Source organism: Microcaecilia unicolor, unplaced genomic scaffold (assembly GCF_901765095.1).
Source record: "Microcaecilia unicolor unplaced genomic scaffold, aMicUni1.1, whole genome shotgun sequence".
Taxonomy (NCBI): Eukaryota; Metazoa; Chordata; class Amphibia; order Gymnophiona; family Siphonopidae; genus Microcaecilia; species Microcaecilia unicolor.
In genome coordinates this window covers 12,705-25,399 of record NW_021963020.1, presented here as the reverse complement: position 1 = coordinate 25,399, position 12,695 = coordinate 12,705, and the positions used below count along the sequence as shown (strand labels likewise).

At 45.1% G+C, this 12,695-nt stretch overlaps 1 protein-coding gene across 1 annotated transcript in view; it reads left to right on the top strand.

The window, feature by feature from the left end:
• The window catches only part of LOC115458762 (ankyrin repeat domain-containing protein 6-like), a gene marked incomplete at its 3' end in the record, with an annotated part of 210,259 nt that overhangs the window by 185,019 nt on the left and 12,545 nt on the right, over positions 1-12,695 (top strand). The gene's annotated exons all lie outside the window — the stretch shown is intronic.

Below are 12,695 nucleotides of genomic sequence, written 5' to 3'. Positions count from 1 at the left end.
AGGGAGACAAAAAGGGGCAATATATAATAACAGGAAAAACTTGGTATACATTTTCTGTGAGTAAAGGTATGAGTGTAGTGAGATTTCGGGGGATGAGAATTCAGGAGTGGCTGTATTGATGCATAACTGAACAATGAGTGTGGGCTTTATGTGTATTGGTTCTTTCCGTAAATTTTCTCAAAAAGATGGGTCTTCAATAGTTTGCGGAAGGTGGTTTGTTCGTAGATCGTTTTCAGGTTGCGTGGTAGTGTGTTCCAGAACTGCGTGCTCATGTAAGAAAATGTTGACGCGTGCAGCGCCTTGTATTTCAAGCCCTTGCAATTAGGGAAGTGGAGGTTGAGGAAAGTTTGGGATGATCTTTTAGCGTTTCTGGGTGGTAAGTCTATTAAATCAGACATGTAGGCTGGGGCTTCGCCATGAATGATTTTGTGGACTAATGTGCATACTTTAAAAGTGATGCGTTCCTTGAGTGGGAGCCATACATCCCCATACACCCAAAACAGAGTAAGCAAACCCACGAGCTGCTGCATCCACGTTGTCATTCTTTATTGTTTGTAGCATTTTTATTTGATCTAACTTAGATTTTCAAACATGCCGGCTTGTGTAGTATGCGAATGTACACAGAGGAAGTATCAGTTTCATCGGTTAGAGTAGTAATTAGTTCTAAATCGTAATCATTGTGTCATTTGGAGGGGCTGGTTATAGGGGCTCCCTGTATTCGTGCAGAGATGTTTTCACCTAGTAAATGGCCACAAAAACAGACGTGAGCACCAGGTGCTCAACATTCAGAGTTACTATTTATAAGTACATTTAAAAAAACAAACAAACATTAATTAGGTTGAAACTTGGGAGCATTTAACATCTTTTTTTCCCCTTGCAAGTGCATCAAAAGAAACAGATGGTATGTGGGAACTTGCTCCTTTTGTTTTGTGGAATGCAGTGTACATTATAAAAATGCACTTGCTTTTTTTCTTTTTTTTTATTACTACTATTTCACAGAGAGGTATTGAATAATAAGGGAAGAGCTTCCTTCATGTAGAAGTTCAGAGTCAGTCTAAATGTCCAGTTCAGCACACTAATAGCCACCAAGTTCATACAAAGTTAATTATGTTCAGTGGAAAATAAATCTGTTGGCTGCCTGCAATGTGAATATTCCATCACTATGTAATTATTGCTACCAAGTATTTCATATTATGGGCATTTACTTTAAGCTTTGATTGTTTTAATTTATTTTATCCAGACTGTACATGCATATGGTATTGCTTTTTTAAACCCAAAGGAAAATCCTAAGGTTGGTTGAACAATTAGGTATAAACTGTGTTGTTTCTGACTTTACTTGTTTTGGACTGCTTTGGGTCCTACTGATCTGTACATCTGCTGTCTAGAATTTTGGAAGATGGAAATGAGGAAATAAAAAATTAAGTTTTGGATGTACTCTGTAGAAGGAGTTTATTTTTGCAGTGTGTGTATGGATGCCTTTGTGCATGTGATAATATTTGAATGTCTATACATATGGCTATGATTTCTGAACATGCAGCATCATTACAAGACAGATTTTTAAATGCTCAGTTGGGTATATATGCTAATCTCAACTTTGTTAAATGTTTCAGACATATCCATCTACTTGCTCCCATGATGTTACTGAATTCTATTATTCTCTCTCACTGTATTTTCAAACGTAATCCACATTGAACCCAAGTTTGTTTGGGATAATGTGGGATATAAATGTCAAAAAATAAAACCCTTTATCCTCCACCTTTTAAGGCACTGCCTATCCAGCTGGATGGTGTGACACAAGGAAAGTGAGTTTGATCTAGAGAAGACATTGAGGCATATTTTCAAAGCACTTAGCCTCCCAAAGTTCCATAGAAACATATGGAACTTAGCCTCCCAAAGTGCTTTGAAAATATGCCTCAAAGTCAAAGTAGCATGTTCCTTAGTTGGATTCTAGTATTACCATATTGAAAATGCATATATATCATGCCTATGTGGTTACGTTAATAAATAGGTTTTCTTGAAAGTATTATGGGGTTTATTTTAAAAGCACTACAAAGTTTCATAGGTTACTAAAGGGCTCATTTTTAAAGAGAAAAATGCCCAAAAGGTGTCATAAAGCACCATTTGGATGGATTTCTTCTCAAAACGTCCAAATCAGTATTTTCGAAACCTATCTTGCAGACACCTATCTATGCATTTCATCTGCAGTGCATCCAAATCACAAGAGGACATGTCAGGGCTATTTTGAAGACGGGTTTAGAGTGTGCCTAACACTTGGCCGTTTTACAGTCATAATGGAACAAACTAAAATGTCTAGGGTGAAAACTTTCTAATGAATAAGACACAAAAAAGTGATGACCACTGGAGGGATTCAAGAACGACCCCCCTTTACTCCCTCAGTGATCACTGAACCCCTCCCACCCCCAAAAATGTGAATAAAAATAGTACTCACCAGCCTCTATGACAGACTTAGCTTTCATAGCCAGGTCCATGAGAGCAGTATGCAGGTCCCCAGAGTAGTGCACTGTAGACAGGTGGACACAGTCCCATACCACCCCCTACCTGTTACACTTGTGGTGGAAACTGTGAGCCCTCCAAAACTCACCAGAAACCCACTGTATTTTTATTTATTTATTTGTTGCATTTGTATCCCACATTTCCCCACCTATTTGCAGGCTCAATGTGGCTTACATTGTTCTGTCGTAGCAATCGCCATTTCCGGAGTGAGAGATACAAGTGGTATTACATTAGAAATCACGATTGGCATAGTAGATTAAACAGTCAAGAATAAAGAGTTCATATTCGGAATTAGAGTGGTATTGCTTTAAAGTTCATTCGTGGCAGAGTACCCACTGTACCCACATATAGGTGCCCCCTTCACCCATAAGGGCTATTCTAATGGTGTACAGTTGGGGGTGGTGGGTTTTGGAAGGCTTAGCAGACAAAATAAGGGTGTGACCATGAGATGTATACCTGGGAGCATTTATATGAAGTCCACAGCAGCAGTGCCCCCGAGGGTGCCTCATTTCTGTGCTGGGATGTCTGGGAGACCAGTCTGCTAAAAATGCTGGCACATCCTATATCACAATGGCTAGATTTTCTCTGCTTTTCACCTGCACTTTTTTTTTTTTTAATGGCCTGAAAAGATAAATGCACAGAGCACAAAACCTTGTTGCAAACAGTATTTAAAAAAAAAAATTGACATTTTGCTTTTTCAAAAATGGTTACATTTGCTATTCATATTTGGGACGTTTAGGGCCCGATTCTATATATGGTGCCTAAAATTAACAGACGTTAGGCAATCAAACCTAAGTGTATTTTAAATACTATGCTTAGGCATAGTTCATGCGGCTAAATCTACGTGTGTCCATTTATGCCAATGAAAAGCTGGTGTAAATCTCTGTGCGTAGATTTATGCACACTGGCCCATATTTTATAACAACACGTGTAGATTTTGGAATGTCCACGAAACGCCCATTTCCACGCCCCTGCCTGCGCATGTTAGAATTTAGGCGCAGTACCTTACAGATTATGCTTAGCAATGTACGTGCGTAAATCAGGGGCGTAGCCAGACTTCGGTGGGAGGGGGATCCAGAACCCGAGGTGAGAGGGCACATTTCAGCCCCCCCCCAACACCGTCGACCCCCCTCACCCCGCCATTGCCGATCCCCCTGCGCTGCCGCCAACTTTGACGACCCCTTCCGACGACCCTCTCGACCCCACCTCCCCCCGCCAACCCTCCCCTGCCTTCGCCGTGGGCTACCTTTGCTGGCGGGGGACCCCAATCCCCGCAAGCCGAGGAGGTCATAAGTACATAAGTACATAAGTAGTGCCATACTGGGAAAGACCAAAGGTCCATCTAGCCCAGCATCCTGTCACCGACAGTGGCCAATCCAGGTCAAGGGCACCTGGCACGCTCCCCAAACGTAAAAACATTCCAGACAAGTTATACCTAAAATGCGGAATTTTTCCAAGTCCATTTAATAGCGGTCTATGGACTTGTCCTTTAGGAATCTATCTAACCCCTTTTTAAACTCCGTCAAGCTAACCGCCCGTACCACGTTCTCCGGCAACGGTCCTCTTCTTCCCGAGAAGGCTTCGTTCTGTTTCTGACGTCCTGCACGTTGTACGTGCAGGCCGTCAGACTCACAGAAACAGAACGAAGCCTGACTAATCTGTAAGGCTTTGTTCTGTTTCTGTGAGTCTATGTCCTGCACGTACAACGTGCAGGACGTCAGAAACAGAACGAAGCCTTCGGAGGAAGAAGAGGACCTCCTCGGCTGGCGGTGATTGGGGTCCCCTGGCAGCAAAGGTAGCCCACGGCAACGGCGGGTGAGGGTTGGCGGAGGGAGGGGGGTCGAGAGGGTCATCGACAGGGGGGTCCAGGGCCAAATCTACGGGAGCCCAGGCCCCACGTAGCTACGCCACTGCGTAAATTCTAATTATTTATTTATTGCTTGTTAAGAGCTGGTAGCAACACTTAGCACCTTGTTAAAACAATTAATCTATGCCCATACTCATAGAATATGCCTAGATTTATGTGCAGAACCGCCTGTAACTCTAGGCGTGCTACATAGACTCCAGGAGTTAGCGCAAAATGTCCAAAGTGCGACTTAGACGTCATATGGAAAGTGCCCCTCTACTTGGCTTTGTAAGTCTGAGGGGTCCACTAAGCTGTGTAAGCATCTACACGCGCCAAAATGGCGTTACCGCTCGGCTGTCGCGTGGATCTTGCAGTAATTTTATTTTTGGCTCATGGCCGAAAAAGAATTTTTATTTTCGGACGCGAGCCAAATGGCATTTGACGTGCGTGGATCATTACCGCCCAGTTACTGTATAAGACTTTACTGCTAGGTCAGTGGCTGGCGGTAAGGTCGCAGACCCAAAATGGACACGTGGCAATTTTGATTTTGTTGCAAGTCCATTTTTGGCAAAAATTTTTGAAAAGGCCTTTTTTTTACAGGCGTGCTGAAAAATGGACCGGCGCGTGCTCAAAACCCGCGCCTACACTACCGCAAACAATTTTTCACTGCTCCTTAGTGAAAGGACCCCCAAGTGCTTTGAAAGTACACCTCTATATAAGGGAAAGGGAAATGGGACTTGATATACCGCCCTTCTGTGGTTTTTGCAACTGCATTCAAAGCGATTTACACAGTATATTCAAGTACTTATTTTGTACCAGGGGCAATGGAGGGTTAAGTGACTTGCCCAGGGTCACAAGGAGCTGCAGTGGGAATCAAACTCAGTTCCCTAGGATCAAAGTCCACTGCACTAACCACTAGCCAGACTTCGGCGGGAGGGGGGGGCCAGAGCCTGAGGTGAGGGGGCACATTTTAGCCCCCCCTGGCACTGCAGACCCCCCCCCCCCAGTGCCCCCCCTTCGACCCCCCCCTTCCTGCTTCCGCCAACCCTCCCTCGAGTCCCCGCCGCCACCGTCAGGTACCTGTGCTAGCGGGGGTCCCCAACCCCTGCCAGCCGATGTCTTCCTCAGCCTTTCTCTGGGCTGGGGTGTTGCTGCAGCTGATGTGGAAGCCTAGGACTCTGTTTCTTCTGTGTGAGTCGTCCTGAACGTGCAGGAGACCGGCTGAAGAGGACTTCGGCTGGCAGGGGTTGGGGCCCCCGTCAGCACAGGTACCCGATGGCGGGGGAGGGTTAGTGGCGGCGGGAAGGAGGAGTCGAAAGGGTCGGCGGGGGCCAGGGGCATATCTGGGGGGGCCCAAGCCCCCGTGGCCCCATGTAGCTACGCCCCTGCTATATAACCTTTGGATACCTGACTAAGAACACAAATATACACTTATTTATTTACATCTAGCTTTTCATACATCTGTACACAACGATGGAATGAATTAGCAACCACTATAAGAAAAACACGCGACTTGATGACCTTCCGGAAACTACTGAAGACTTACTTGTTCAAAAAAAGCATACAAAATGGATCCCTCATAACGATCTGACTCCTAAACTACACCAGACACAATTTCATATTGGAACTCTTTTATTTTGCCTATTTTATTTACACCCTAATTACTGATAATCATACCCTGTCCTGATATCATTATGTTATGTTGTTATCCACTTACCCACTTCTTAATCAACATAATTTTCGTATGAACCTTAATAGCAATAATGCTGAAATTCTTCTCCGTTAATATGATTGCCATAATATTCCTATGCACCTTATCTGTTATATAGACTCTGATTCTCTATTCCATCAATGTGATTGTAGTTGTATTATACTGTAAGCCACATTGAGCCTGCAAATAGGTGGGAAAATGTGGGACATAAATGCAGCAAAATAAATAAAATATCACAATTCCTCATATACAGCCACAAAACAACCTTTTAGAGTGGAGAGTGTTCACAGTGAACTCCTTTTATTATCGTCAGCATAAGAACAAAATATGAGAAAACCAAAGGACTGCATTAGGGGCTTATAGCCCACTCAGAGGGTCTTTTACTAAGATGCACTAGCATTTTTAGCTCGTGCTAAGAATTAACGTGCGTTAAATACTAACCCCCTTGTTTATTAAGCTATGCTAGCGGCTACCGTGTGCTAATGCCAACACAGCCCCCGTTCATGAGTGGAGTGGGACGGGTACACGTGAATCACTTGTTTACTCTTTTCAAAACTGCAAGTACTAGGGAGCATGCAATGAAGCTACTAAGTAGTACATTTTAAACAAACCCCAGAAAATAGTTCTTCACTGAGCATATAATTAAGCTCCGATGGAATTCGTTTCCAGAGAATGTGGTTAAAAGCCATTGTTGTAGCAGGGTTTAAAAAAAATGGTTTGGCCAAGTTTCTGGAAGCAAAGTCCATAAGCCATTAATAATATGGATTTGAGGAAAATCCACTTCTTACTCCTGGAATAAGCAGCATAAAATCTATTTAGGCTTTTTTAGAATCCTGCCCTGGTACTTGTTACCTGGATTGGCCACTGTTGGAAACAGGTTACTGGGCATGACGGACCTTCGGTCTGTCCCAGCAATAATACTTGTGTACTTATAACTCTGCTGCATGCGTATTTTCATATGTTTCCCCCCCTCCCCCAATGCTGATGAGTCTATAGCTCCATTTGGAAATTGACCCCTGGGAGATATAAATGTAAATCTGTTTATTTTTTTTTTAAGTAATCTGAGAATAATGCGCACAGGACCTGATTATGTAAATGTGGACATGCTGACTTGTGGCTAACCACCTATCCCTACATGTTTTGTTATTTAAAACTTTGCAAAAGATACGAGTTAGATGAAGAATGACCTCCAGTGGCCTAGAATGGAATTCTGAATTTCAAGCAGCGGAAGCACTCTCTGTAGAACGCGTCACGATGGGAGCTAATTCTTTCCTCGTGCTGACCAAATCTGCCAACTCTTTCGGAAACCCTGAGCAGTCGCTGAGTATTCACACAGCACGAACCTCAGAAATGGTCCAGGAGTCAGTCGCACTGGGGAAAGGCGTCAAGGACCAAAAAGAGCAGAAAAACGAGTGGACCAGGGCTAGGAAGGAGCAGAGAAGACCAGAAAGAGTGAAGGAGGTTAGATATCTCTCTGTTGTTCATGTGTCCCGCCTCGAGTGTCCCTGTCGTGAATCATTTGATGTGTCTGGCATGAGGGAGTTTCTTATTCACTGCGTGGTTGCATGGCGGGGGGGAAGTCGTCACCGCTCACTTCAAAGGCAGCCTAATTTTATTCTTTCGTTTTCTACCTGCTTTATTTGGAAAACGAACTAAAGCCAAGCGTCATGGGTCTCCAGGCTTCTAAAAACCAGGTCAAGATAAATACACGGGAAGAGGCATATCCAGTAAAGTAATATAATAGGCTAGGCTGAACGGAGAACAAAAGTCCATTGTGCTTGATCTTGTGGGGCTGTTTCTAGGCCAATGGTCCCAGGCAGATCCAAGGCAGGCAAAAAATAGAAACTAGTCAGTTTTCCTTCCCAGTGAAATAATGCCCCCCTCCCCCTCTTTATCCTAGAGCAGTGGCAGCGGCACACCTCTTCGGTTTGGTGAGGGGTCCAACCAGGGGCGTAGCCAGACAACAGACTTTGGGTGGGCCTAGGCAAGAAATGGGTGGGCACCAAGCGTTCTTCCCAACCCCCCACCAGAAAAATATCTGAGCTGGCGGGAAAACGCTTCTTTCCACCTTGGCAGTCTGCAGTAGGCCTGCGCTGAAAACTGAGCATGCGCAGGTGCCAGCATCGTGGAGAGGAGCGTTTTAATTACTATCAGGGGGATGTCTTCAGCTGGCGGAGCTTGGGATCCCCACCAGCTACCGCTCAATGTGTGCTACTGTTGGGTGGGCTGAGCCCTAAGTGGGTGGGCCCTGGCCCACCCAGGCCCACCTGTGGCTACCCCACTGGGTCCAACCAACCAACCTCCGCTACCTCTGACCCTATCTCTAGTTACTGAGATGATGTTTTTATTACTACACTGACTTCCTTATAGGCCAACCTAAAGCAGTACTGAGTAGATGTTAAAAACACAACTTGCCTATTTTTGGTCTCTGGTTTTCCTGTTTTGGTCTTTCACACTGTCCAGTGTTCCACGGAGCAAAGAGTTTGATCAGGTCTGTGCCCCAACATGACAACTTCAGATCAGCACCTCAAATCTAAGCAGATCACAAAACTCACAGAACATTTTGTAGTCCAAGGGTCAACACATTCAACCTCATCTCAAACATATTAAGAGACGTAGGCCATCCTTTCAGGAACGTCCACATGGCAGATACCAATTTCAGAAAGCCACAATTTGGACACGGAGATCCACACCACACAGAGATCTCAAGGGGAGCATGCTTTGTATAGGACAAGACTAAAATCTACATGTTATTCCCCGTTTACAAGCACGTAGACGGAGGAAAACTTTCTAGGTTGAGGTGCATAGGTTTCAATAAAGTGCTAGTATTTAAAGAGCTCTTTTACTAAGCTGTAATGAAAGTGGTCTGTTCACTGAGGCCATTTGTACCGCATGAGTCCATGGCCAATGTTTCTATTTCCAGCATTCGTGGTGTGATAAGTCACATCCAGGATAGTTGGGTTAAGGCAGCTTCAGTCTGAACTACAAGTCCATAAGGCATTGCAGGCAAAGAGCCAGGGGGTGAGATGGAAAACCCGGGCTGGACTTCCTAGCTGCAAGGATATGGTGTGTAAGCTAATAGGAGGTGTAGATTGGCTGCCACTAGGGGGAAAGAGAGATAGGAAACCCTGTGTGCAGGAGCTCCTCATTAGGCTCATGCTCAACTCAGCTGGTATGGGTGTGTAGAGAAGCTAATGAGTGGAGAATGATTGGTTGTGAAGGCAGAAGCCAGGGATTGATTAGGCAGGTGGGAAGGAGTCCCAGGGGAGCAGCAGTGGAGAGCAGCAGGAGAGAGAAGCAGTTGCAGGCTGGAACCCTTGGGCAGGGAGGTCCTAAAGTACTGAAGCAGGCTGAAATTCCTTGGGTGAGAGGACGTCCCAAAAGTATTGAATTCACCGTGAAGCTGATGCAGGGGAAAACCCTTGGGTAGAAGGAGTCCCTAAAATATTGAACTCTCCTGAAGGTAAAGAGGATAGAAGGTAGAAAATGCTGCTTGGTGGACTGCAACTGAAAGAGCTGTTTGTCTGGGAAATTGAATTATTGTTTATTGTGCACTGGATAAAGAGCCAGACTGAAGCCTGTATTAAATCCTCGTATGTGCTATGCTGCTGTTGGAACTGTGTAATAAAAGCCTGCATGGAATAAAAGTCCTTAAGATTGAAGTACTGGTGGACATCTATTTATTCATTGTACCGGGAGCCTGTGGCTGGAGGAGATTGTTCTATCCTTTGCTGCACAAGAGAGGCGCCTGGTTACAGTGGCCACGCGCTAAGTTTCCCATTAGTGTTTCAGCACTTACCGACTCTATTTGTAGGCGATAAGAGCTCATGCACTAATTGAGTGCTAATAATTAGCACATGGCAATGTAGCTGTGCTGATTAGCATAGAGCATGCCTACTCTCGCCCCCCTGACCCACCTCCAGTGCCAAAAAATAATTGTATTTTTTAGCGCTGGGTAGCATGTACACCAGGGCAGGGCGTAGCTAAGTGGGGGCATGGGCCCCGTAGATTTGGCCCTGGCCCCCCTGCCGATGACCCTCTCGACCCCCTCCTCCCGCCGCCACCAACCCTCCCCTCCCGCCGCCGTCACCATCGGGTACCTTTGCTGGTGGGGGACCCCAACCCCCCCTAGCCAAAGTCCTTTTCTCCAGCGCAGCCGCGTTGCTGGCTGATCTGCAAGGCTTTGTTCTGTTTCTGTGAGTCTGACGTCCTGCACGAAACAGAACGAAGCCTTGCAGATCATCTAGCAACACGGCCGTGCTGGAAAAGAGGACTTCGACTGGCGGGAGTTGGGGTCCCCCGCCAGCAAAGGTACCTGACGGTGGCGGCGGGAAGGGGGGGTCAAAAGGGTTGGTGCCGGGGGGGGGGTCAAAGGGGGCAGCGGTGGTGGTGGGGGGTCGGCAGCGCTGGGGGGTGGGGGGCTAAAATGTTGCCCCCTAACCTCGGGCTCTGGACCCCCCCTCCTGCTGAAGTTTGACCCCTGATGTACACATGCAGCAAGCATGTTAGTGCTTAGCAAAAAGGACCCCTATAAGTTTTACATAGAATATAGAGAGTGGAATTGAGGTGTTCAGGTCAGAACACGCTCAATTCTGGCAGTATTATAGAAAAAGCACCGCCGATGCGGAGCCTTTTCCTAAAATTCCTGCAGGAGTGCTCATATATCTGCCGGTATGTGCAGAGAAGCAGCTATTGTACAATATATACGTTGAAAAATACAACTGGATTAAACTGGCAGCTTCCACGTGGAGGTAGCGATTTCACAAGTTCCATGTGTGAGCATTGCGCTTCCAGCGTAGCTGCTCCGCTTTACAACATCTGCATGTACTGATGCCACCAATCAGTAGTGAGGCTACATTTTAACTTAATTTTCTCTTTGGAGGCGGAAATAAACAATGAAGGGTTAAGGAGAATGGATTTTTGATATAACGTCTTTCTGTGGGTACAACCAAAGCGGTTTACATATATTATACGCAGGTGCTTTTCCTGTCCCTAGTGGCCTCACAGTGTGTAAGTCGGTGATTCCCAAACCCGATCCTGGAGGCACCCCAGCCAGTCCGGGTTTCAGGATATCCACAATGAATATTCATGAGAGATAGTTACATGCACTGCCTCTAGGTGTCGTATATAGAATCTGGGCCTGTGGGTGTTGTGACTAACTAATTAGTTGTATGCAAAACTCCTGGTCACTTGCATAAATGCACCTTGGTCCATAAGATTATCTACGGTGACGTCCCAATCTCCCAATCAGAAATGGGTACCAGTTCATCACGGTCTTACCTGAATCTCCACTACCCAAATTGCCAAAGGACTAAAATACAAGCCTATCCACGTGTCCAACTTCTCTTACGTAAGCACGCGTCTGTGGGACGCACTGCCACATGTGGTGAAAACAACTCACGAGCACCTAAAATTCAGAAAATTATTAAAGACTCACCTATTCGGAAAGGCATACCCGACTGATCCAACTTAAATGCCTCAACCCTGCAACACTTCACTATCAAAGATCGTACTGGACATTAACAAACCCTTCTACCTCTAACCCAACTTGACTGGATCTTATCTTCCTATCCCACTATAACATCTTTTGTACTTATCCCCTACCGGACTTGGCGAATGCCTTTACGGTATTATGTAAGCCACATTGAGCCTGCAAATAGTAGATGATGGCAGAAAAAGACCTGCACGGTCCATCCAGTCTGCCCAACAAGATAAACTCATATGTGCTAGTTTTTGTGTATACCTTCCTTACTTTGATTTGTACCTGTCTTTTTCAGGTAACACCCAAGGTTGACTGAGGTGTACACTGCACCCAGTCACACAGAGCCTGACTCCAGGGCACAGAGGAAACGGAAATACAGAGTCTAACCAGACAACAAATCCACTTTAAAGACTCAAGTTAAAAAAAAAACACAAAAAAACCCAAAACAATCTAGAAGACAGAGGAGACGAAAGGCTCACGTCCTTCGACCTGCTGGAGACTGAGTTTACTGAATCTCAGGCTAGCCGCATAGGGCTCTCACTGGCTCAGGGCACCCAGAACTGGAAAATGTGGGATACAAATGTAACAAATAAATAAATACATGCTTTTAAAGATTACTCCCATAATAGGACCGTTGCCTCTGAATGCATGTTCCATTTCCATTCATAAAAGCATCTTTCCTGTAGAACCTACATCTCTGTAATCTCCGAGAGTCCTCCCTTTGCCCTTTTATGTAGTTTAGGGGTATCGGTTCTTTTCCAAAATCCTTGAATATCCTTTCAGTGTATTTGTCAGCTTTTCTGGGTTTGAGGGCTAGGGTTATGTAGCACTTGGCAGGACCTTTTTTTTTTAAGTGCCTGTGTAAATGTTTAATAACCTATCAGGGGATCCAGTATATTTTTCTTGACCCTTCACTATTGGAAAGATTTATTTCTCAGTATTCTTCTACTTGACTTTAACGGAGTTTGGTTGGCGACAGGGGAGGGGGGAGTGTTACTGGTTCTGGTAAATTTTGATCTTTATTATGAAGAGAGATTTTCTCCTTGTTTTATTTCTTGTATTATGTTTTTTTTCCCCTTAATGTCTGTTTATTGTTTTGTTTTGTTTTGTGGGATTTTTTTTTTTTGTTTCCTCATTGTGAA